The 23,546-nt window shown below is 44.3% G+C and overlaps 1 protein-coding gene and 1 pseudogene across 3 annotated transcripts in view; both read right to left on the reverse strand.

Annotated features, from left to right (window-relative positions):
- Positions 1-23,546, reverse strand: part of LOC126202870 (tau-tubulin kinase homolog Asator) — a 624,922-nt gene that overhangs the window by 135,189 nt on the left and 466,187 nt on the right. The gene's annotated exons all lie outside the window — the stretch shown is intronic.
- LOC126204617 (5S ribosomal RNA) lies at positions 16,877-16,994 on the reverse strand (annotated as a pseudogene).

Consider the following 23,546-nt stretch of genomic DNA (forward strand, 5'->3'; position numbering starts at 1 on the left):
TTCTCCCTTCATGGTTTCATGGTGCACAGTATCACCAGATTATCAAAAAGAACGAAACGTTCAGAAAGTGCTGTGTCTCCAACGCCCTCGATGGCAGTGACGAAAATAATGACAGTGACCAACTAAATAGTGGTAGAGAAGTTAAAAGTAACATCAGTATGGACTGTAGACGGCTGGCATTTCCGAATAATTCATCTACATTGAACATAGAAAATGTTATCAGGAGTGACTATACTGTGAACAGGTTCTGTAAGTGAATAAAATGACAAATTGTCCTCCAGTGATTTTCTCTCTTTAAATTCTCTCAAAATTACAGATGCTGCTTATACTGGGCCAATAGATATATGTTTTCGTATGGTTCGAGCTGGATGTCGTAAGCAACGAACTACATTATGCAGGATTCATTCGTTGTCAAAGCTCTATATTTTCCAAAATATTACATGTAGAAATATTATTATACATGAATAGAACGGAAACTCACCAAGTTTGCATTTTGCACTGTACAGCTGTTCTATGAGTGCTCCTCAAGACACTCGTCCATGCGGTAGTAAAGTTCGTGCAATCGTGTGGCTCGTCATCACACTTTGCGCTGTTCCAGAGCTCTAGGCAGGCATTATCACTGCTACGTCCAATCCAGCGATGCGAAAGTTCGTTAGTTAGGTACCGAAGAAAATCGATGAGGGATGCCTCATCTTGCTGGAAGGTGAAATTCTCGGAATCAGCATTCAGTTGTGGAAACAACCACAACTGTAACACATCTAGGTAAGAGATACCAGTCACAGTTTTCACACACAACAAAAACGACCCGTAACCTGCTTCTGTGATATTGCAGGGAAAAAATTAATCTTCGGCGAATCTCGTTCATACGGCACAATTTCATGAGAATGTTCTGTGCCCCACACTTCTCATTATGTCTATTATCCTCTCCAGATAAACAGAAAGCTGCATCGTCGCTGATTATCAGCTTGGAGGCGAAATGTTCATCTTCAAGTGCTGCCTGCACTGTGATGGCTCTAAATGGTTCAAATGGCTCTGAGCACTATGGGACTCAACTGCTGTGGTCATCAGTCCCCTACAACTTAGAACTACTTAGACCTAACTAACCTAAGGACATCACACACATCCATGCCCGAGGCAGGATTCGAACCTGCGACCGTAGCAGTCGCACGGTTCCGGACTGCGCGCCTAGAACCACGAGACCACCGCGGCCGGCTGCACTGTGATGTAAAATTTAAGGAGGCGATCATCCGCTTTTAACTGTTGCACGAGCTGCAGGCCGTACGGTTTGAAATGCAACCGTCGGCGCAATATCTTGCACACAATGCGAAATTCCAGTTCGTGGGCTCCGTAGACCGGTGATTTGAGTGCCTACATATGACTTAACTCTTATGTCAACCTAAAACCTGAAGCAAGTGACAGTTTAGAGAGTTGATACAACGGCGGAGCCTTTAATCAGAGGCCCATTTCACGGTGTTCAGATCGTTGTATCCTTGCAAGTGTAGCACTTTTCTGAGGCATGTTTGCGAAAAGTTTCACTGTCAACGTGAACCGTGTTATGTAACTGCACTCGTATTATAAGCAGCTTTAGAATGCTGTTAAAAATGTTACAAACGTGTACGCATACGATTTACTGGATAATGTCGGAAGCTCCAGCATTAGGGTTGAAGCTGTTCGTAGACAATGCTGTTTGTAAGAAGTTAGCAACGCCACAAGACTTTAGCGAATTCCAGGAAGACCTGCAGAGTATCGATGTTTGGTGCAGAGACTGGTAGTTGAGCCTGCACAAAGTCAGTGAAAAGGACTGCCCATAAATAGCCGAAGAAATCCACTACTATACGATTGCACTACGGGCGACAAAGTACTAGAAACAGTAACCATCCAAAGCGACCGAAAGCGGAATGACTATATAAAACAAACTCTAGGAAAAAGCGATGTCAGGCTGAAACTCAATGCAAGAATCTTAAGGAAACGAAACTCATCCACGGAAGTAATGGATTAGAAAACAACTTTAAGTGATTTTTGAGGGTTCTCGTTAGTCTGAGACTGTTACCTGGATGGATTAATAGAAGAGAGAGAGGACGGCATCGTTTAGTCGACGCGGGAGCGCCACGGAGATGCTCAAAAAAGGCCAACAGCATACGCTACAAGCGAGGCCGTTGTGCAGTGTGAAGAGTTTACTGTTCAAATCCCAAGCGCGTACGTTCCGGGAAGAATTGCAGAACTTGTTGCTTCCTTCCACGTACGTCTCGCGAAATTATCACAACGAGAAAATCAGAGAAGCTATCGAGGGTCATTTATTCTTCCAACGAGCCACTCGCGAATGGAACAGGGAGAAAGAGGAAAGATGAACTATGCTACCAGAAGTATCCTCCGCCGCACACCGTAAGGCAGCTTGCGGAGAATGGGTGTAGGAGGGGTGCTGAATATGTAACGCAACACTTTTTTCTTGGCCAGTTTCGGTAGCAAAAATAGTTGCGTGACATCATGCGACATCCCCGCTCTAGACCCTACAGGACCCGGTAATGAACAAAAGCACGGTGAGCCGTTGGGCGTGGCGTCTACCACCACCACCACAAGGTCGCACAAACCTGTCCGGTCTCCCGCATGCCGGCCGGTCGCACAGAGCTGTGACTCCTGCAAGATGGAACGTGTGGACAGTCTCATAAGAAGTGGTCGACGGATCATAATCAAACACAGCTGCACGTCACAGTTGGTAAAAAGTACAATTCCGCACCCTCAGCCGGTAAAGTCGTGATGACTCTCTTTTGGGACTCAGAGGACAATTTTGTTTGATGTGCCTCACAGTGCAATGATCAACCCTGAAGTGTATTGTGCTACTCTCTGGAAATTGAAGGAACGACTTCAGTGTGTGCGACGCCCCTAAAGTTCAAACGAACTTCTTCTCCAAGACAACGCGAAGTCTCTGACAAGTCTGCGAACCCGAGAGGAGCTCAGAAAACATCATTGTAGTGTTCTTCCTCAACTACCCTACAGCGCGGATCTCGTACCTTCCGACTTCCGTCTGTTTGGCACAATGAAATGGCTCTGAGCACTATGGGACTTAACATCTATGGTCATCAGTCCCCTAGAACTTAGAACTACTTACACCTAACTAACCTAAGGACGTCACACAACACCCAGTGGCACAATGAAAGATACACTCCGTAGGAAGTAGAATGTGGATGATGGGGAGTTTATTGAGGCAGAAAGACGTCAGCTCTGGCGTCGATCAGTAGAGTGGTACCATGCGACCATACAGGCCCTCCCCGTAAGGTGGTGCAAGGCCGTCGCATTGAACGGAGATTACACTGAAAAATAGGGTTGTGTAGCGAAGAGAGTGGGGAATAATATAATGTACTGGAATCCTGAATACAACCAACCTGCTTTCAGAATAAAATAGGTTGCATTACTTATCGCACATCCCTCGTAGCAATTGTCCGGTCGCCTTTCGGTTTAACGTACGACAGTCAATTCATAAATAATACCCAATTTCTTTGACAAATGTTTGAGCGGAGCGAAAAGAAGAGACACCGTAGAAATTACATAGTAGGTTTTCGTCCGAATTTTCAAATCCAAATGAAGAGTGCGAAATGGACAAATGGGGTATCAAATTGCCCAGCGCAATGTCTAGTTTCGTAAGAAAAGATGTAAGTGCATGAAAGTAATCGGGGTAATCACCGGGATAGCTATGTAAACGAAGTTTAAAAAATATCAAATTACAGAATGAACTGAAACTCCTTAACAATAATAGCATACCGATCGATATTTAAACATATTTCATGACTTCTGAACAAAACTTGAAAATGAAAAAAATTTTTTTGTGATACGATTTATCTGTAAGTAAAAAATAAAGCAGATTGGAGAAACATTTGAGACGTCTTTGAATGATGCTCGAAATCATGCTCACCAAATGAGGTGCCGACTGAGAATTAGAAGTGCAATGTTTGACTCACCATGTCAGAATTTTACAGATTACCGGAGGATACTTGTCTGGTGGAATTTCCCGCCGTGGTCTCCTTACGTCATTAACGTATGGGCATCTCAGCTGCTGCATATGATTTCGAGCGTCACCAAAGACGTGTCCAAAGTTTCTCTAATCTGTTGCATTTCTTGCTTTTAGACAAATCGTTCACAAAACACTTATCCTTTTTCAATTTTTTTATTTATTGTTAAAATTCCGAGAAGGCGCATCGCAGGAAGTTTCGATCAACGTCTTACTTCCGTTGTGCCGTCACAACTCCACAGAGCACCGCACCGCACAGCAATCAATGAGCGTCGCTCGAAACACCCGTAGCGCAGCAGCTGTGTGGGTTGGCAGTTCGAACTGTACCGAGGTTCGCCAAGGGCCGCAGCTGCCAACACACGGACATCACGTGTGCCTAAAGCGATTGGTCGATGCCTCCTTAAATACCGAGGTACTGAGACGAATCTACAAGGAGCGGAGTTCGTCCGTCGTCTCCGAGACGCAGCCTCTGTAGGCATCACTCAGAGGCACAGCGACAGGACTCCAATACTTTAGAGGACTTGCAGTAATTTGTGCTCGACATTTCACAACAAGAACATCCATTTAAGTTAAGTATTTCGTCATACCGAATAAATATAATTTTATTAGTAATTGTTAGGAATCTTTCTGATTGGAGATAGCCTACGCTGTCCTCAAGCACTGCCAAACGTCTTGCAAATGACTGAAGTTGGAGCTCATTACCACGCACCATTCCTGAACGACAGAAAAAGGAAGAGGTGAGGTGGTGATGCGTGGCTTACCGCGTGCAGATGCAGATATAAATGCCTTTCTGGCGCATACGCAACACACCTTCTGGATTCTCGTAGCAGGGCATGCGGTCGCCGTCTTATCTCTTTGCTGTTTCCCCCCTAACGGTTACTTTATGGATCTACGTAATGTCAGAGTGCGCTCTAACGCCAGGATTAAAACTGATACTCTGGTTGATGTTGCTTCGCCGTGAGCACCGAAGTTTCTGCATTAAATGCGATCGTTGCGTGAGAGCCAGTGGGACGGAGAAGTTGCTGTGGTTGTTTGGGTTGTTTGTGGAAAGAGACCAAACTGCGAGGTTATCGGTCTCATCGGATTAGGGAAGGACGGGGAAGGAAGTCGGCCGTGCCCTTTCAAAGGAACCATCCCGGCGTTTGCCTGGAGCGATTTAGGGAATTCACGGAAAACTTAAATCAGGATGGCCGGACGCGGGAATGAACCGTCGTCCTCCAGAACGCGAGTCCAGTGTAGTTGCTGTGGGAGACTCAACCAAATACAACAGCGGAAGGGATAGGAATTGGTTGATTTGGGGGGGGGGGGGGGGGGGGGAGCCAAACAGCGAGGTCATCGGTCCCGTCGGATTAGGGAAGGATGGGGAAGGTAGTCGGCCGTGCCCTTTTAAAGGAACAATCCCGGCATTTGCCTGAAGCGATCTGGGGAAATCACGGGAAACCTAAACCAGGATGGCCAAACGCAGGTTTAAACCATCGTCCTCCTAAATGCGAGTCCAGTGTGCTAACCACTGCGCCACCTCGCTCGGTGTCTAACAATTCCATTACAGTTTGCACAAGAACTGGACGATCTGGAATTCCATTACAATCAGAACGGCACGACCTCAGGCCTCCTTCAACTTGGGGAACTTTCGTGGACGGGGTGACGGATTACGTTTTCTGTTGGGTTAGATTATAGAAGTAACCCTCCTGCACTCGCGATTGTTTAAAGATGTCAGCTCCTGAATTACATGTCATACAATGGTATAACTTTGTAGGTCCGTCCAGTGGTGTATGCGGATACCTGTCTGCAAAATGTGCTTCAATTATAGTAAGTAGTAAACAATTAATACGTCATGCCGGATGCTGAAATTTTACTATATGCACAGCGAAAAATGTAGTAAGCGATAAACTCTTTTCCTTTCGTTATTTTGTGGGCGGTATCGGTTAGGAAAAGTATCTAAAAGGTTCGACATCTCGCGTGAAGCTTGTTGGAAGTCTCAAAGTGCTCTCTTCTCAAATACTGGATGAATATAGTGTGTGTGATTTGCGCGCCGTGAGTTTCACTGCGTCAAAACATATACACAGTTTCTAGCTTTAATAATTGTCTTATTGTGTTTAATCATTAACATAAGATTATAGCTCTTAATGAGCTGATTCTGACAGTGTTTTTGTATTCGGTCAACAATAAAGTGAAATACTACAAATCAGATTATTGTCGCCCGTTGAAGGTGTTAGATAAGCCACCTACAACCGAGTGCGGGTGACTGGCTGACAGTTTTATCCGTTTACTAATGTAGATAGCGTATTGTTTTTCTTCCGTAGAGCCTTAGTGAGGATATCATTGGGAATATAGAACGTCATGATGATGATGATGATGACGATGAGTTTGGTTTGTGGGGCGCTCAACGACGTGGTTGTCAGCGCACGCACGAATTCCCAAGCGTTACGCAATCTTGTCCCGCCATTTTCCCGAGTGATGATGAGAACAACACAAACACCCGGTCCCCGGAAGGAGAAAATCCCAAAAAGATCCCCGATGTAGAACGTGTCACTGAGCAATAATACATATTTAGAAAATAATATACGCTAATCTTCCTTAAAAAACAGCTCCTAGGTGAAATGTACTTTACGGATGTGGTATACGTAAAAAACTACATGAAACATTTTCTTTTAAAAAATACGTTGGTGCTACATCTATCAACAGAAATACACAACCTGCAGTTAGAGTTCACATGGATTGATGGTTGAAGACTGTTAGATAATTTATTTAAAGAAAAAATACGTCTGCTGAATTCTGTTTTGTGAAAAGCAGGGACCACTGAATAATTGTCAGCATGTTGTTGTTGTTTTGTTTTAGGGCGCAAAAGCAACTAAAGTCATACGCGTCCATGCCAGAACCTTAGAACACTAAAACGAAAAAGGAGTTAAAAGCGCCTACACGGTAAGCCCAATCGATGGAAGGAGAGAGTGCTAAGAACAAGGACTTCCTCTTGGAGAAAGAGAGAGACAACGGAGGTCCCGAACTGAAGATTGTCCTTCGCCACACTGCTAAAAAGTAAAACGCGGTCGACAGCCCGGGCGTCGATCGCTCAAACGACCGCTAAATCAGACGGCAAGCATACATTAGAACGTAAGTGGTTAAGAGAAAGGGCCTTTGGTCAGGAAATGATGACCCGTCAAAGGTTGATGACAATGAGAACAAGGTGGTGGGAGATCATCAGTTAACAAATGACGATGGCTCAAAAGACGGTGCCCAATATGCAACCCAGATATAATGATCTCCTCGAGGGGAGAGAGCCAAGAGGTGGTCGGCCAAGCCGCTGGGAGAGGTTTAATTCCCCAGAGCTGTGTTCATGAAGGGAAGACCACTGTTGGTTGCCAAAGAGACACCACCTGCTGGCAGACGGCAACACGGAGATCCCCGGAAGGATTGGAAGAGGTAGGAGGGCTGCAGCCCCGACAACAGCCTCAGCAGCCTCGTCTGCCGCCAGACCGACGTCACCAGGAATCCACATAAACAACCGTGGATCTCTCAAGAATGAGCTAGTGGAAGCTCTCTTAGACCCGTTGCACTAAGGGATGAATTCTGTACAGCACACAGATCAACATATTGTAACAGATATGTATGTTGATCACACAAAAAACGAAAAATCCATAACTGTTTCACGCAAAAAACTTAGCACCCTTTAACAGTAAAAACGATTGTTTATGCGACATTTGACTCGCAGCAGAAAGTTATGATACACTCGACTTTATTGTTCTGTTACTCAGAGCGAAGACTGATTCGATGCAGCTCTATAAGCTCGTCCATTATTTACAAGTTCCTTCTTCTCTCCACAGGTGCTGCTACCTATATCCTGCTTTTCACCCTACAATTTTGACTCCACACACTACCCTGCATTACCAAACAATTCTTTGACATCTCACGATGTATCCCATAAACCTATGCCTCCTTTTAGTCAAGTTGTGCCATAAATTTATTTTCCCCCGATTAGATTCAGTACCTCCTGATTACTTACTCGATCTCCTCATCTAATCTTTAGCAATTTTCTATAGCATTACATTTCAAAAATTTGCTATATTATTTTCTGTACTGCTTAACGTCCCTGTTTCTCAATTGTGCAAATCTAGACTCCTGACAAATACTTTCAGGAAAGACTTATTGAAACTTAAATTTACGAGAATATTCGATGAAAATTCCTGGCAGATTAAAACTGTGTGCCGGACCGAGACTCGAACTCGGGATCTTTCGCGGGCAAGTGCCCTACCATCTGAGCTACCCAAGCACGACTGACGACCCATCCTCACAGCTTCAATAATGCCAGTACCTCGTCTCCTATCTTCCAAACTTCAAAGAAGTTCTTCTGCGAAGAGCTAGAATATTCGATGTTTACAAATTTCTCTTTTTCAGAAACACTATTGTCAGTCTGCATTTCGTATCTTTCCTGCTTCGACCATCATCAGTTATTTTGATGCTCAAATAGCACACCACCTCTAGCATCGCCGATTTACTACATTCAATTATCCTTGTTTTACTTCAGTTTGACGTTGAACTTGGAATCTATTTTCGAGACGCTATCCACTCCGTTGAACTCCTAATCCAAGCACTTTGCCATCTCTGACAGAATTACAGTAGCATCAGTAAACCAAGTATTTATTTCTTCTGCCTAAACTTTTAATTTCGTCCCAAATTTCTTATTGGTTTCCTTTACTACTTGCTCAATGTACAGACTGAAAACAAACCCGGACATACTACAATCCTGTCTCACTGCCATCTCAATACTGCTTTCCTCCATGTCCGTAGAGTCTCGTAACTGCAGCCTGGTATAGAAAGACTGCTTAATGGCTGCTAATCTAAATGATACGAATATTTGAAAAGTGCTTCGTAAATATCTAGTGAATAGATAAGCCAAAGAAACTGGTACACCTGCCTAATATCTTGTAGGCCCCCGCAGAAGTGCGGCAACACGACGACGTAGCGTGGACTCGACTTGTCCCAAGTAGTGCTTGATGGAACTGGCTCCATGAATCCTGCAGGGCTGACCGGAAATCCGCAAGAGTACGAGGAGGTACACGTCTCTTCTGAAGAGCACGTTGTAAGGCATCCACATATGCTCAATAATGTTCATGTCTGGGGAATTTGGTAGCGAGGGGAAGTGTTTAGACTCAGAAGAGTGTTCCTGGAGGCACTCTGTAGCAATTCTGGACGTATGGGAAGTCGCTTGTCCTGCTGGAATTGCGCAACTCCGTCGGAATGCAGATTGGACATGAATGGATGCAGGTGATCAGACAGGATGTTTACATACGTGTCATCTGTCAGAGTCGTATCTAGGAGAATTAGGGGTCCCATATCACTCCAACTGCACACGCCCCACACCATTACAGAGCTTCCATCAGATCGAACAGTCTCCTGCAGACATGAAGGGTCCACGGTTTCATGAGGTTGTCTCCATACCCGTACACGTCCATCCGCTCGATATAATTTCACACGAGACTTGTCCGACCAGGCAACAAGTTTCCAGTCATCAACAGTCCAATGTCGGTGTTCACGGGCCCAGGCGAGGCGTAAAGCTTTGTGTCGTGCAGTCATCAAGGGTACACGAGTGGGTCTTCGGCTCTGAAAGCTCATACCGATGATGTTTTGTTGATTTGTTCGCACGCTGAGACTTGTTGATAGGCCAGCACTGAAATCTGCAGCAATCTGAGGAAGGGTTGCACATCTGTCACATTGAAAGATTCTCTTCAGTCGTCGCTGGTCCCGTTCTTGCAGGAACTTTTTCCGGCCGCAGCAATGTCGGAGATTTGATGTTTTCCCGGATTCCTGACATTCACGGTACACTCGTGAAATGGTCGTAAGGGAAAATCCATACTTCATCGCTGCCTCGGAGATTGTCCCATCGCTCGTGCGCCCACTATAGCACCACGTTGAAACTCACTTGAATCTTGATTACCTACAGTTGTAGCAGCAGTAACCGATCTAACAACTGCGGCCAGACACTTCTTGTCTTATATAGGCGTTGCTGACCGCAACGCCGCATTTGGATACGCATGCCTATACCAGTTTCTTTGGCGCTTCAGTGTAAGTACTGGAAGCATGACGATTCAAGTTATTTCCAGCTGTAATGATCACTTCCAAAGGGCTAAAGTTCGTTTTTTCAAAATTATTTAGTTATTGTTTTATATAAGGGTACTATAAATGCTTTATTGGTTTTCAGAGTTCGATGGACGGCGCTACGTTGTGCCCGTGAACTGGCATTACGAGTGCTGTGCCTTGACAAAATGGCGACAAAATACAAAATGAGAAGAGTGTTTCTGTATGTTGCAATAAGCGAGATGTTTATATGCTACGACAGTGCAGTGTGCACTCAGAAGCAATTATGGAAAAGAACCGCCATGTAAACAGAGCACTGTGTGCTGGTGTCAATTAGACATGCCGATAATCTCGCTCGGCGTTGAGCACTCGTAGGCTCCACAATTTAGGGACACTGATTGTGTAAACGGAAATATACTGGTTGACCAGTGTGGCATACGCAATCGTTTTGGAGAGCCCCTTTGTCAGTACAACATACCGAAAATTTCCACACCATGTTCTGAATTGTCACGAAATAAAAAGTGTGCAAGGTTTAGTGGCCATATTTCTTTTATGTTATTCAATTTTGTCCCGTTAAGAGCGACGTGTTGAGTTGTAACCGGAGACCTGCTTAGATACTCGGTACGCTGCTGTTTTGTTCACTATACTGCAGTGCGGAACTGTATCGAATGCCCCCTGACGTCGAGGAACATGGCATCGACCTGGGCTCAGAATCCAAAGGCGCTACGCTGTGCACCTCAGGGACGAACAGAACAAGCAGAGAACGCAGTTGGGCGACGCGGAATTCTCGGATAAACGTTAGTTACCACGTGTTGTTGTCGCGTCAGATTTCTACGTAATGTCGAGCTCTCGACGACTTCCTCTGTCCTCAGAGACTGGAGTTAGCTGCGAGCCGTGTGGTAGTTGGCTGAATTATGTCACGGAAATAAATGGAAATGAGTGTTTCTCGTCATTGGCCGGGAGGCCCCTTGCGGGGCTGGTCTTATTACATTCGACGCCACAATGAGCGACCTGCGCGCCGGATGGGGATGAAATAATGAAGAAGACAACACCCAGTCCCTGAGCAGAGAAAATCTCCGATCCAGCCAGGAATCGGACCCGGGCCCGTAGGACGGCAATCCGTCAGGCTGACCACTCAGCTATCGGGGCGGACTATGTCACGGAGACGTCACGAAACTACGGGATTGGTGAGGCTTTCGTGGCCACTTGTTGACAAACTGCCTATTGGCTTCTGTCTCGGGTTCTTCGGCCGACGTTCATCTAATGATTTTTCTGACGTTTCGCCAGCCACTCGTGCTGGCGAAACGTCAGAAAAATCATTAGATGAACGTCGGCCGAAGAACCCGAGACAGAAGCCAATAGGCAGTTTGTCAAACTACGGGACTTGCATATGACGTGACTTGCATATGTCGCCACAGGTCATGGGATGGGGGAAGATTAGTGGCTACGCTGCTTCCGGTTGTTCGTGAGGCAACAGCAGATTTATAATTTAATGTGGCGCCAGTCTTGTGTGGAGCGTTCTGAAACCGAGCGTAGAAACTGTGACTGCTACTGTGTTCACAAGGTACAGTGAGACAAGGCTGTCTTTAGCTGGACGATACATGTCCGTAACTCTCTCGGGTGCTAACAAAATGGAATGAAAATCTTTGCTGTCCAGGACGGGATACAGAAGCACGCTGCTGACAGGCTGCAGAACAAAAATCTGTTACCTTGCATCTCAAGGAATCAGCATTGCAATGTACGTTCATCTATAACATATATCCTTAGACGACACACGAGATAGACCACAGGTAATGACAAATCGTAGAGACACGGGCCGTGTGTGGAAGAACACTGTCCTATTGGAAATGGCGCCACGACGCTGCCGCACGAGAGGTAACACACGAGGACGCTGGATGTCCGCGACGTACCGTTTTGCCGTCACAATTCAGTCATTCCCAGCCGCGACCAGAAGTCGTACCCGATGTGCTTTTCCGAAACATCCGACGAACGGCACCTCTCGCCAGGCGGCCGCTGTAGTCGCCGACGTCCCGTGCTGCCGCACGCCGCTCCCCTGCTCAGCGCTCACGCAGCCGTCTGTGCTGTGGGTGTTAACGTGAGCCCTACTGCTGCTAGTTTCCCCACCTGTGATGCGAGATGACACAAAATGTTACAGCGAATCAGCTCTCCCTGCCACGGGGAAGAGCACCTCTAATGATTTACACACCTGGCGATCGTACGTGGGTGTACCAGTTTACATTGACGTACGACCGCTTCACTTCTGTCACGCAGCGTGCTTCGTTCACCGTTCACAGGTCACGTGATGTCTCACATGCTACTAAAATTAACGCTATGGTTTACTTAAGAACTTTCTCGCTGGGAGGTTCTGCAAGCTCTAACAGAACACAAATTCATCAGCGACGACATTTTTCGTTACTTAGGTGGATCAGTTTCAGTCGTCTTACGGTATTTTACTTTTTATCTCTGAATACTTTTATGTTTTCACGATAATATATGTATCACACGCTTTGAGAATGTAGGGGAAAGTAGGGCACGTTGAGAAACGGGGCACCTTCAGACACCATCATTTTGAATAAAATTTAGTGCTTTAGGTTGGCTATTCTGACAAATCTGTATACCTCTGCCATGGAGTCTGCGAAAGAACTTCATTTGTTTTGGCACAATTTTATGGCATCTGAGAAATACTGGAAAGACTGAATCCTCATTAGTGACGTAAATTTTTCTACACTCAAGTAACTTGATATATTTAATTTGTTATGGGATTAGTTTTTGTGTAATTTACATCAGGTTATTGCATATGCATTGTGCTTAACTGAAACTCTTCAAATTAGTTAGAAATTGTTTATGGAGGTTAAGACTATGATTTTACTGTGGGAGGTTATGATGGGACACGTCGAGACAAAGCGCAGATGGGGTAGTTTTTCGTGGGGAAAGAAATGGATATTGTTATTTTAATAAATTCCTTTTGCTTTCAGATTGTTTGTTGAAGGTTCAAAATAGTGCGAGAACGAAAAAAGCCTAAGGTTAAGGGTACCATTGATGCAGATACAATGAAGGAAGGTGTTAAACTTGTTCTACAGGGAGTATCTATCAGGAGTGCTGCTAAAAATATGAATCTAAAGCCTCAGACTCTTGCTAGATACGTAAAGAAATTAAGAACTAATCCTGGCAATGCTATAGAAATGAAAGCTCGCTGTGATGTTGGCAGAGTTTTGTCAGATGAACAAGAGGACTTCGTTAAATTTTTAATAGCTAATGCAAAGATGTTCTATGGTCTCACAATTTTAGAAACACGTAAGTTAGCGTATGAGACAGCAAAAATCAATAAAACAGAATGTCCTGAAACAGGCAACACACATTGTATGGCTGGCAAAGACTGGCTCTATGGTTTTCTCAAGCGTCATCTTCAACCGTCCCTGCGAACTGAATGAAGGGTGCAGTCTAGAGAGAGCCAGTTGCTTCAATGTGGATATGTTTTTCGATAATTTAGAGACATTACTTAAGAAACATACAAAACCCTGTGACCCATCTCACATCTACAACCTAGATGAGACAAAAACCGAAACCACCCAGCAGCCTTCGAAGGTAATAGCACAGAAAGGAAGCAAATAAGTGTCCAAAGTTATCAGTGGAGAAAAGGGGAGTTTAGTAACAACACTGCTTGTGATCAATGCTGCGGGCAACACCATGCCACCCGTCATGGTTTTAAAGAGTTCATGCTTTATGGTGCACCAACACTTGGACTGGCTCATTCCTCAGGTTGGATGACTTCAGTTAACTCTGTACGCGTCATGCCACATTTTATTAAATATTCTGGGATTCTATGACTCGACGAACACTGCTAATTTGTGATAACCACGAAAGTCACAGGTCCACTGAAACCATTAATGTGGCAGAAGCCAACGCAGTGCACCTCTGTTTCTCCACATTCAACCCACAGAGTGCAGCCACTGGACGTTGGAATTATGAAGCGATTTCAGGTTTATTATAATGCTGCTGTAGACACGTGGATGAGTGAACATCCAGGACAGTCATCACCATCTATAACGCTGCAGCTTGTGTAGGTATAGCCCATGTATGTGCAATGACTCCAGAAAATATAATCAATTCATTCAAAAAATGGCATGTTTAGATGATATGTTTGTGCCAAGTATGGTCACTGACAACCCCCATCCCCCAGATGAACAGAGAGAAACAAACAAGAACGCTACAACTGAAGGACAGAACAGTAACCAGAGAGCACTTGAATGCGATCTACCACAGCAAAGTGGTGATCCTAGAAGGAAGGCTGATTTTTCAAAACAACCGGAAAGTCCACAAAGTTCAAATCACACAGGCATCCGTTCTCCTCAATCTTCAAGTTACATCAGCCCAGAACAGTTCCGTGGCTATCCAAAATCAGAAAGAAACAACAGGACCAGGAAACCTAGAGAAAAGGGGAGAAGGAAAATCATCACTGACACGCCAGAAAAGTTAATTCTGAAAGAAAAACAGAAAGGAAAATTCTTGAAGACCACAAAAGTAGGTCTACAGGTTACAAGTGTAAAAGACAAGTCTCTCCAACAAACAGAAAGCTAGGTCTGAGAATGAAGACGAAATGCACCACATTGATGGAACATCGGACTTTAAAGATGATATTGCTCAATTAAGTGAAGATGAAGTTACAGTTCCACAAAACCCTGACATCTGACATTACGGTCTCGTTAAGTTTACCAACAAGAAAAGTGTAGTCCAGTATATAGAGAAGGTTTTGAAGAAATGTGAGGTTGGGGACATTGAAGTTTGTTTTCTGAGAAAGTCGGAGAAGACTGAAAATAAGTTCTTCTATCCTGTAGTTGAAGATATTTCTAATGTCCAGATTTGTGATATAGTTATGGTGTTACCTCAACTTCAGGAACATGGAAGAACAAAGCGCCAGCAATCGCTGCTTTCTTTCCCTGTTTCGTTTTTGCAGTATAACATTCGATAAAATAGTTTTTTTTATAGAGGTGGTTCATAACATTTTCTTTCTAATTCTATTACCATTCTGTTTCATGTTTTATCGCACAGTAAAAACTTTCACTATTGCAACTGTTTTGTGCCTTTTTCAACCAATAAAGTGTTATTTTCTTCAGTGATATTTTATCTTACGACTTAATTTAAAATACTATCCCTAAATAATTAATAAAATAGGAACAAAATCAATATTTCTAATCTAATTGTAAAGTGTCTCATTCTTCCCCATATTGTCTCAGCCTTCCCCATACAGTGTCTCAACGTACCCCACCAGTGGGGCAGCATGAGACATTGTGCAAGTTTCATATTTTGAAAGAATTTTCTAAAACCAGGCAAAATTTACATCTAATTCTATAAATCATTGTATTTACAATCATTATACTCCAAAAAAATAATGATAGCAAAACTGTAGAGGGGCTACTTACAAGTGTACAGCCCTTTTAATTTTTGTGTCTCAACGTGCACCACTTTCCCCTACAGCTATTATTTTCAGTCCAAATAGGTCAGTGGTTCAGTTTCTCGGCAGATTGAAGTAAAAACATATTTTTTCCAAAATTCATATAATGTTTTTATTTATTTATCCTTTTTCGTAGCAGCTGGCAAGAATTTTCATTTCGAAAGTATTCCATCATGTTGTAGAACAAAAAATAGAAATTCCTAATAGTTTTTTCGCAATTTTGTAGTAGGTGGCAATGCTTTAGGATGGTGAGACGATCTTGAGGTGCCTGTTTTCGTGTCTGAGGCTGTAGTGGCGATAACGTACACGGATGGAAGCGTACAAGGGAAAGGGCAGAGGGACGCCAAACGCTAAATCGCTGCTGGTGTGGAAACGTTCTCGAATCGCTCATCACCCCCCTCCCTCCCTCCCTCGGCTGCTGAGACAGCAGAGCACTGAGGTTCAGCTACCTGCGCTGCGCTCGGCCAAATAAGCAGGCGTGCGCGGGAGCGAGCAAAAAGCGTGCCCTGGCCGGTGCACGGAGTGCCCGTATAAAGCCACCAGCGGGTGCTGCTCGCCGCTCCAGCAAGAAGCGCCCGGCGTGTCCTCCACCTCGCTGCCTCAATGACTGCCGCCGTCGCCAGTCCAGTCTGGCACTGCAGTCAAACATCTCGTTTCTATAAAGAGTTAATTAAATATGGTTCTGTCTTTAAGGAGCAAGTTTTTCTTCTTTAAAACACCCATACATGTTTCGGTCGAGTTTCACCTCGTCAGTAGAGTCATTTTCCTTTCTGCAGACTTTTTCCACGATATTTTTAGTACCCGACGGTGATTCGGATTCCCCGCCTATCCCGAGTACCGGAGGGGAGAACACGCCAGAGAAACTCGGGCCCTCTGACGAGTGTTACCCGCCAGACAGCGCGGCATGTCAGTCTCTTTCCAGTCACTCCAACACTCACTCACGCGTCATCGAACGGCAAAGTCTGCATCTTTCCTGATTTACGTTTACGATTTAGACTGTTCCCGCTACTCTGCTACGGTCTGGACTTAGTTAACCGCCTACTTGGTCACCTCCTCTATCAATGACTCCACGAAAGTCCTGTTTCATTCTGCCGGTTCCTGAGTTATCGCCAGTGCGAATGGTCATAAACTGTTTTCCACCTACGCAGCACTCCGTCTTCAGGCCACAAGTCGCCCATCGGGACCATCCGACCGTCGTGTCATTCTCAGTTGAGGATGCAGATAGGAGGGGCGTGTGGTCAGTACACCGCTCTCCCGGTCGTTATGATGGTTTTCTTTGACCGGAGACGCTACTATTCGGTCAAGTAGCTCCTCAATTGGCATCAAGAGGCTGAGTGTACCCCGAAAAATGGCAACAGCGCATGGCGGCCGGGATGGTCACCCATCCAAGTGCCGGCCACGTCCGACAGCGCTTAACTTCGGTGATCTCACGGGAACCGGTGTATCCACTGCGGCAAGGCCGTTGCTCCACCTACGCAGAGTAGGTTAAAAAAGTAATATGTACAGTTCGCGGATTATGGCATTGAGGGCAGATCGTATACCTTATTCTCACACACTCGTGTTCTGCAGTACGCCAGACATTTTGCTACAGTTTTTCAACCGCTGCTACTAATGGGGATTTCTCTACAGTATATCACGTATATCGAGTGTTTCTCCTAACAGTCACCAGAAATATTTTATTTGGTAATTTGCCCTATGTTTCCAGTTTATGTTTTTACAACGTGTAGGTCGAGTCAGCCCATTATCACCGAAAAACGTCAGTTTGTTTCTCGCGACCAACAAATGTCTTTTTGAATTTTGAGTATTAGGAGCTCATTCGCTAGAGCAAGATCAGTTTAGTCTAATTTTAACAGGGGCAGCCAGCCAGACAGTAGCAGCGGCAGTACCCCAGCAGCGACTGAGAAGCGCGTAGCAGACAGTGCACGCTGGCCCGGACGTTGTCAGTGTTTTTGCTGTCGCTGTTAACAGACGCCGTTAATTTCTAAAATGACGCTAGACTTATTTGCGTTCACTTTATCAAATGAGCATCACCAAATGCTGCTTTAAAAAACGTTTTGTATGTAACGAGAAACAAATCGGCATTTTCCGTTAACACTGGGTGTCGTATGCAACAAACGAACAGAATTTGTATGGGCTAACTCCCACTGCAAATTTAAAAAACTAAATTGGACACGTACGTGCCGAAGTACAAAATAAAATGGGACTGACGACTTTTAGGAGACACACCCTGTATCTAATAAGACTTTAGGCCGAATATGAAAGTACTCTTTTTTTATTGCGTTTTGTGAACGTCATATCACCACAAGTACTTACGTTACGTTCTGCTGCCAACACGGATATGTTAATTACCCTTTAACTTCAATTTGCTAGCTTAATGTAATCTTCTTTCTTCTTTTACCCACTGTTTAGTCCGTCTACTTGGCTCCGCTTTTTCAGGATTTTGCAAGTTTTTAATTTTTTAAAATTAAGTTTAAGGCCGGATGACTCTTTTGGCGCCAAAGTCGTCAGCGTAACATAAAAGACGCAAGACATATTTACCATCTATTTGTAAATCATGTAAACTTTGTTCTGTGTGATACCGTATGTTAACTATTTCGTTTTTTATAAGCCGGAATTTCAGGACAATCCAGCGTTTCTCCAAACGTGAGGACATGTTACTTGTGATGGGCTCTGTAAATGGTATCTGTTTTGCGTGATGCGTATGTGTATGTAACTTGTTTGTACTTACTTCTTGTTGTTACTTGCACTATGCCACTGCTTCTATTTCCACCAGTAACCTCCATTCAACACCACCGATTTTTTGAACAATCGAACTGTCACACAGATAACATCGTCAAACGTCTGACTAGAAACAAATTAATGCGTTAAATATATCGCTAACTGCTCTTATTATCGTATCAAACACTTCCTCTGGAGCTCCGTTCTAAGAAAAGCTAGTTTTTCACCCATTTCAATATTTATGACTCCATATCTACTGAACTATGCGTCGTACAGTAACGTAAGATTATACCTCTTAATGAGCAGTTTGTGACAATATTCTATTTTCGGTCAATAATTAATGAAATACTGAAAATCAAATTTTTGGTGCCTCTGGAAGATAGGCAACTTGCAAAACGTTTAGTAATACTGACAAGTACATATCCGAAAGCAAAGACGGACGAAAAGTGAGCCTGAGACACAAGACGAATGTCTCCTTCCTTTCCCTCTAACTGGGGAAGCATACACCTAGCGGATCATCAATTTATGTCATCTTTCGCATCTTACGGCTAGCACATGCTACTCGAGTAAGGTGCGCTACTCAAGCGTTTCAAGAGATCAATGATCAACGTGCTAGTAGCAATTTACTAAACGAATTATTTTTCACCTAATTATATTAATCAGCACCTTGCATACATTCTAGAATCTTGTCTAGTGCGTAACTTTTTCAGAATATAACAAACTGGAAAGTATAAACAAGAGAATTTGATAGCAAACTGCAAAAGAATCACTTTCTCATGGGGACACTTTCAGTGAGGCTTCTGAATGTCTGTGGATAAATGGCAGCACATGCCTCTTTGAGATTGTAGACCTGAAACGACATTTATGTTGGGCGCTGGGGTTCGGAGCGAAGTGCGACGCTGTACTTCATCTCAAATGCGCTCCACTGAGTCCAGTCGGGAATCTGGGCAGGACAGCCCATTTCAAGAATGCTACTGTCCACAAACCACTGCCTCACGTGTGCTCCTTTATGAATGGGTGCCTTGTCATGCTGGAAGAATTATCGTATCCAAACTGTTCCTCTACCGTACAACGCTGTAAACTGCGTTCATTCATATGCTTCCGCACTCAGCGTTTTCTTAGGTGACCACACCCTAACACGAAAACACGCCCATTCTGTAACACTATCTACTCGATGCTTCAGTGTTGGCACTACACGTGAGGGCAGCTGACGTTCTCCAGGGTACAGTGCGATTCATCGCTTTACATCACCAGTTTCCAGTCATTCACTATACAGCGGAGTGACACTCTACACCATCTCAGGCGTCGCCTACCACTGACTACAGATTATGAGCAGGTGCTCGACTATTTTATCTCATTACGCAGTCACTGTTCTAGTGGGACTGGCGACAGTACTTTGGAACGAACGAGTGATTCCTTCGGCTGATTTCATGCTATTTTTTACAGCTGCCTTCCGGGATGCTTGACGGTGCTTGTTCGTCAGTAGGCTACATCGGGTCTGCTTGGTCTGGGTTTAGCTGTGGTTCTTCCTTCATATTTCCACGTCACAATCACATCAACAACAACTTCGGCATGAGTCGTGGCAAAGTTTCTGTTTTGAAGAGCGCGCCGCAGCGCGTAGTGTGAAGCAGTCGCCCTCCGTTTCTGGCGGTGGCGCCGCTGTGGCAGTCGCAGCTTTGGTGTCTCCCTCTGGTAGGAAAGGGGGAAAGGTTGCTGTTCACGTGCATTTAAGGGGCGCTATGAGCTCGCCATTCGGCCAGTCTGGGTCAGTCTCTCCTCCCCAGCTTGCTAGTCTCTCTCTCGTCCGAATTTGTGAGGGAGTTAGTGTCTGTCTGTCGTTCGGAGTGCTAGTATGTCTGTCGTTCGGATCAATCTTTAAAGCCGTATAAATGAGTCTTCCCACTCCGCCAGTAAGAGAACTCAGCGAGTGGTCGCCCGGTCGGTGCTTAGTTCCTGCATCTGAGTCTGCGCGTTAGGCCGGCAGCCGGCTCGAGTTTGCTCAGGCAATGGTCCTTGGCAGTTGGATCGATCGGTTGGTCGGTCGCGCACTGAGACACAAGATGACTTGTCCGTCTTGAGCGTCGGCGCATGTGAGGTCGCCACGTGAGTCCAGTTGGCCGCGCCGTATAGCGAGGGGTAGTGGCTTCACGGTCGACACGAGAGCAACTGGAGTCAACCCACGACATCGGGCTGGCCGGTGCGAGCTGCGACGCCGTGAGACGGGAGATCGGCGCGCCTTACTGCGTCCGTTGAAGCGGCTGGCAGCGGACGGTTCGGGAGAGCGTTGGGGGGTGCTGCGCCAGGTCTTCAAGAGAAATCGCTGTTTATTAGAAGTTAAGTGATTCGTGATATGCTGTTTGATTTACTCTTGTTAAATTCTACTTGTTTTCTTGGTGAGGTCACCAGCCGTTTTGCTTTGGGGTCGTCCCACCATTCTTCTCCGTTTGCCCACCCGCGGGAAGGTGGTTTTTTATAAATTGGGTGGTCCGTTTTTCCCTTGTGGAGTAGGGGCGGGTTAGAGCAACCTGCATTTCGGGTTGTTCGGTAATCTCCCTATCAATCTGCCGTACGTTAGTAGCTGCCTCTGTCATGTTTGTCGGATTTGGTGTGTTAACGAATTTACTGCTTGGAGTGTAACGGCCTAATACCTGAAATATGTTTGATTTTGCCTATCATCTTGAGAGGCGGTATCTGTTTACTGTAGAGCATCTTAACTATTGTTTGGCCAGCCTGGTAGAATTTTATAAAAGATTGCATTTCATGGGCTTTTATTTAAATGATCATTTTAGTATATAAAGTTGCACCCTTTCACCGTAAGACTTTTCTTAGAAGTTAAAATCAACTTGCACCTTCGGTGGCAAGGTTAATATTTTAATTGTTAGTGTTTTGTATCATTTCCATCCCTCCTACGGGGGGGGGGGGGTGCATAGTTTGTGTGCTTGTGTAAATTGTTAAAACTCTTAGTTTAAAGTTATGTGGTGTGTTGCAGATTTGCACCAGTGTAGTTTTTCAGAAGCTGTTGTGAGCGGTCGTAACTACAGCCGTGTCAAAAGGGAGCGGCAAGGTCCTCTGGCCGAAAGTTCATACAGTCAAAACTTGTTTCCTTCTGCCTCTGAATAAATTGTAAGTTTGATATTTAGAGGGTGCTTTCTGATTATAATTTTAAATCTGTTCCTTTTAAAAAATGGTTTTAGGCACTATTAAAGTGAACAAAATTCCCATTTGTTAAAAGGAATTTGGTTATGATTTCATCAGTTACTCCCTGGCAACTGCTTCCATGCTTACATAGTGTGATTAAATGTGTTAATGTTCTTGATGAATCGCTAGTAAATAAAATAAATTCTTTAGAATATTCTTTGAAAACAAATCACGGTTCACGGCAGCTTTAGACAGGTTGACGTATCACTGACGGATCCATGTGACATCCAGTGACTAGTGCACGTTCGAAGTCACCGAGGTCTGCTGGGCGACCGATTCTGCTGTGAGGCCTACTGCTGCTCCACTTGCAACGCAATACAGGCGGCTCCTGACATCAATGGTGAATTCCGCATAACATACGCGTATCCGGGCACTTCTTATCACATTCAGTATATCTACCTATACATTTTTTTCTCCAACAGGTGCTATGCAGTACAATGTTTCTGATACTTCACGCATCTATTTTTGGTTTGTAAATTACATGGAAAGGGATGGGGAGGAACCTTCAGTCTTATGGACTGTTCTATTTTACTTCTAAGAGTAGGAAACCTTGCATTTTTGTGGTGCTTTAATTTTCTGTTCTCTAAAGTAGACGTCAAGTTAATATCTTTTGCAAAGTCGCAGTCTTTATCAACAAGAGCCTCCAGATTTTTTTTTAATGGTCAAAGTTAGTGTAATCTAATAAAACCACGCGATTGTGAAACTGTGCAAAGTAACATTCCGAAATATAATTCAAAACGAAAATAACACTGTATAGTTTGAGGTGGTGTTAATACTGTATTTTTGGAACTTAAATTTAATGTTTCATTATATTTGAAATGTTTTTCTGAAAGACAAATTCAAATTGAATAAAGATTACGCCATATTGTTCAGCGTCTGGTTTAGAAACATTGGTAATACTCCTGTTTAGGGTATCTTCAGTGGAGAGCTGTAGAAAAAGTGACAAGGAAATAGAAACAGCAGCAACACCCAGGAACCACGACGAGGACGTTGTCGTACACCTGCTGCTTACGTTTCACGGCAGCCCGTCGCACCCTACGTACGGTGCCAACTTTAAATATTTATTATTTAATTATTTTTTCCACGTTTCACACAAGGAGCTCATAAAACTTAAAAAACTGAAATCAAAGTATAATAAAAAGAGGTTCAAGCCTATGCATGTTTCATCTCCACGAAAATTGTGTTTATGCTTAACACGAACAAAAGGTTTTCAAAAATTTTATTAATATTGTTACAGGCATGTTACTGTTACATGCCTCAATCAACTACTGACCTTCAGCTTCAAAATGAATCCTAGTTCACTGCAATATTTTAGGTTCTCGAGTCGCACGTGACGCAAATCGCTGCGTTCCCCAAACTTTACCGAATTTTAATTCGAAAAGTAGTAAAAATGTAAGAGATGAGTTAATGAAAGTTGTCTTCTTTTACAGCAATTCAAACAAGTAGAAATTATTAATGATCTTACAAAATGCAACGTGAATTTTCCAAGTTTTTGTCCGATTTGTAATGGAATAGCCCTTATTTGGTAAGTTCCATTCGATAGTTGGTCAGTACATGTACATCCATACTCCGCAAGCCACCTGACGGTGCGTGGCGGAGGGTACCCTGAGTACCTCTATGGGTTCTCCCCTCTATTCCAGTCTCGTACTGTTCGTGGAAAGAAGGATTGTCGGTATGGCTCTGTGTGGGCTCTACATCTCTCTGATTTTATCCTCACGGTCTTTTCGCGAGATATACGTAGGAGGGAGCAATATACTGCTTGACTCCTCGGTGAAGGTATGTTCTCGAAACTTCCAACAAAAGCACGAACCGAGCTACTGAGCGTCTCTCCTGCAGAGTCTTCCACTGGAGTTTATCTGTCATCTCCGTAACGCTTTCGCGATTACTAAATGATCCTGTAACGAAGCGCGCTGCTCTCCGTTGGATCTTCTCTATCTCTTCTATCAACCCTATCTGGTACTGATCCCATACTGCTGAGCAGTATTCAAGCAGTGGGCGAACAAGTATACTGTAACCTACTTCCTTTGTTTTCGGATTGCATTTCCTTAGGATTCTTCCAATGAATCTCAGTCCGGCATCTGCTTTACCGACGATCAACTTTAT

This window comes from Schistocerca nitens, chromosome 9 (genome assembly GCF_023898315.1).
Source record: "Schistocerca nitens isolate TAMUIC-IGC-003100 chromosome 9, iqSchNite1.1, whole genome shotgun sequence".
In the NCBI taxonomy this organism is placed as follows: Eukaryota; Metazoa; Arthropoda; class Insecta; order Orthoptera; family Acrididae; genus Schistocerca; species Schistocerca nitens.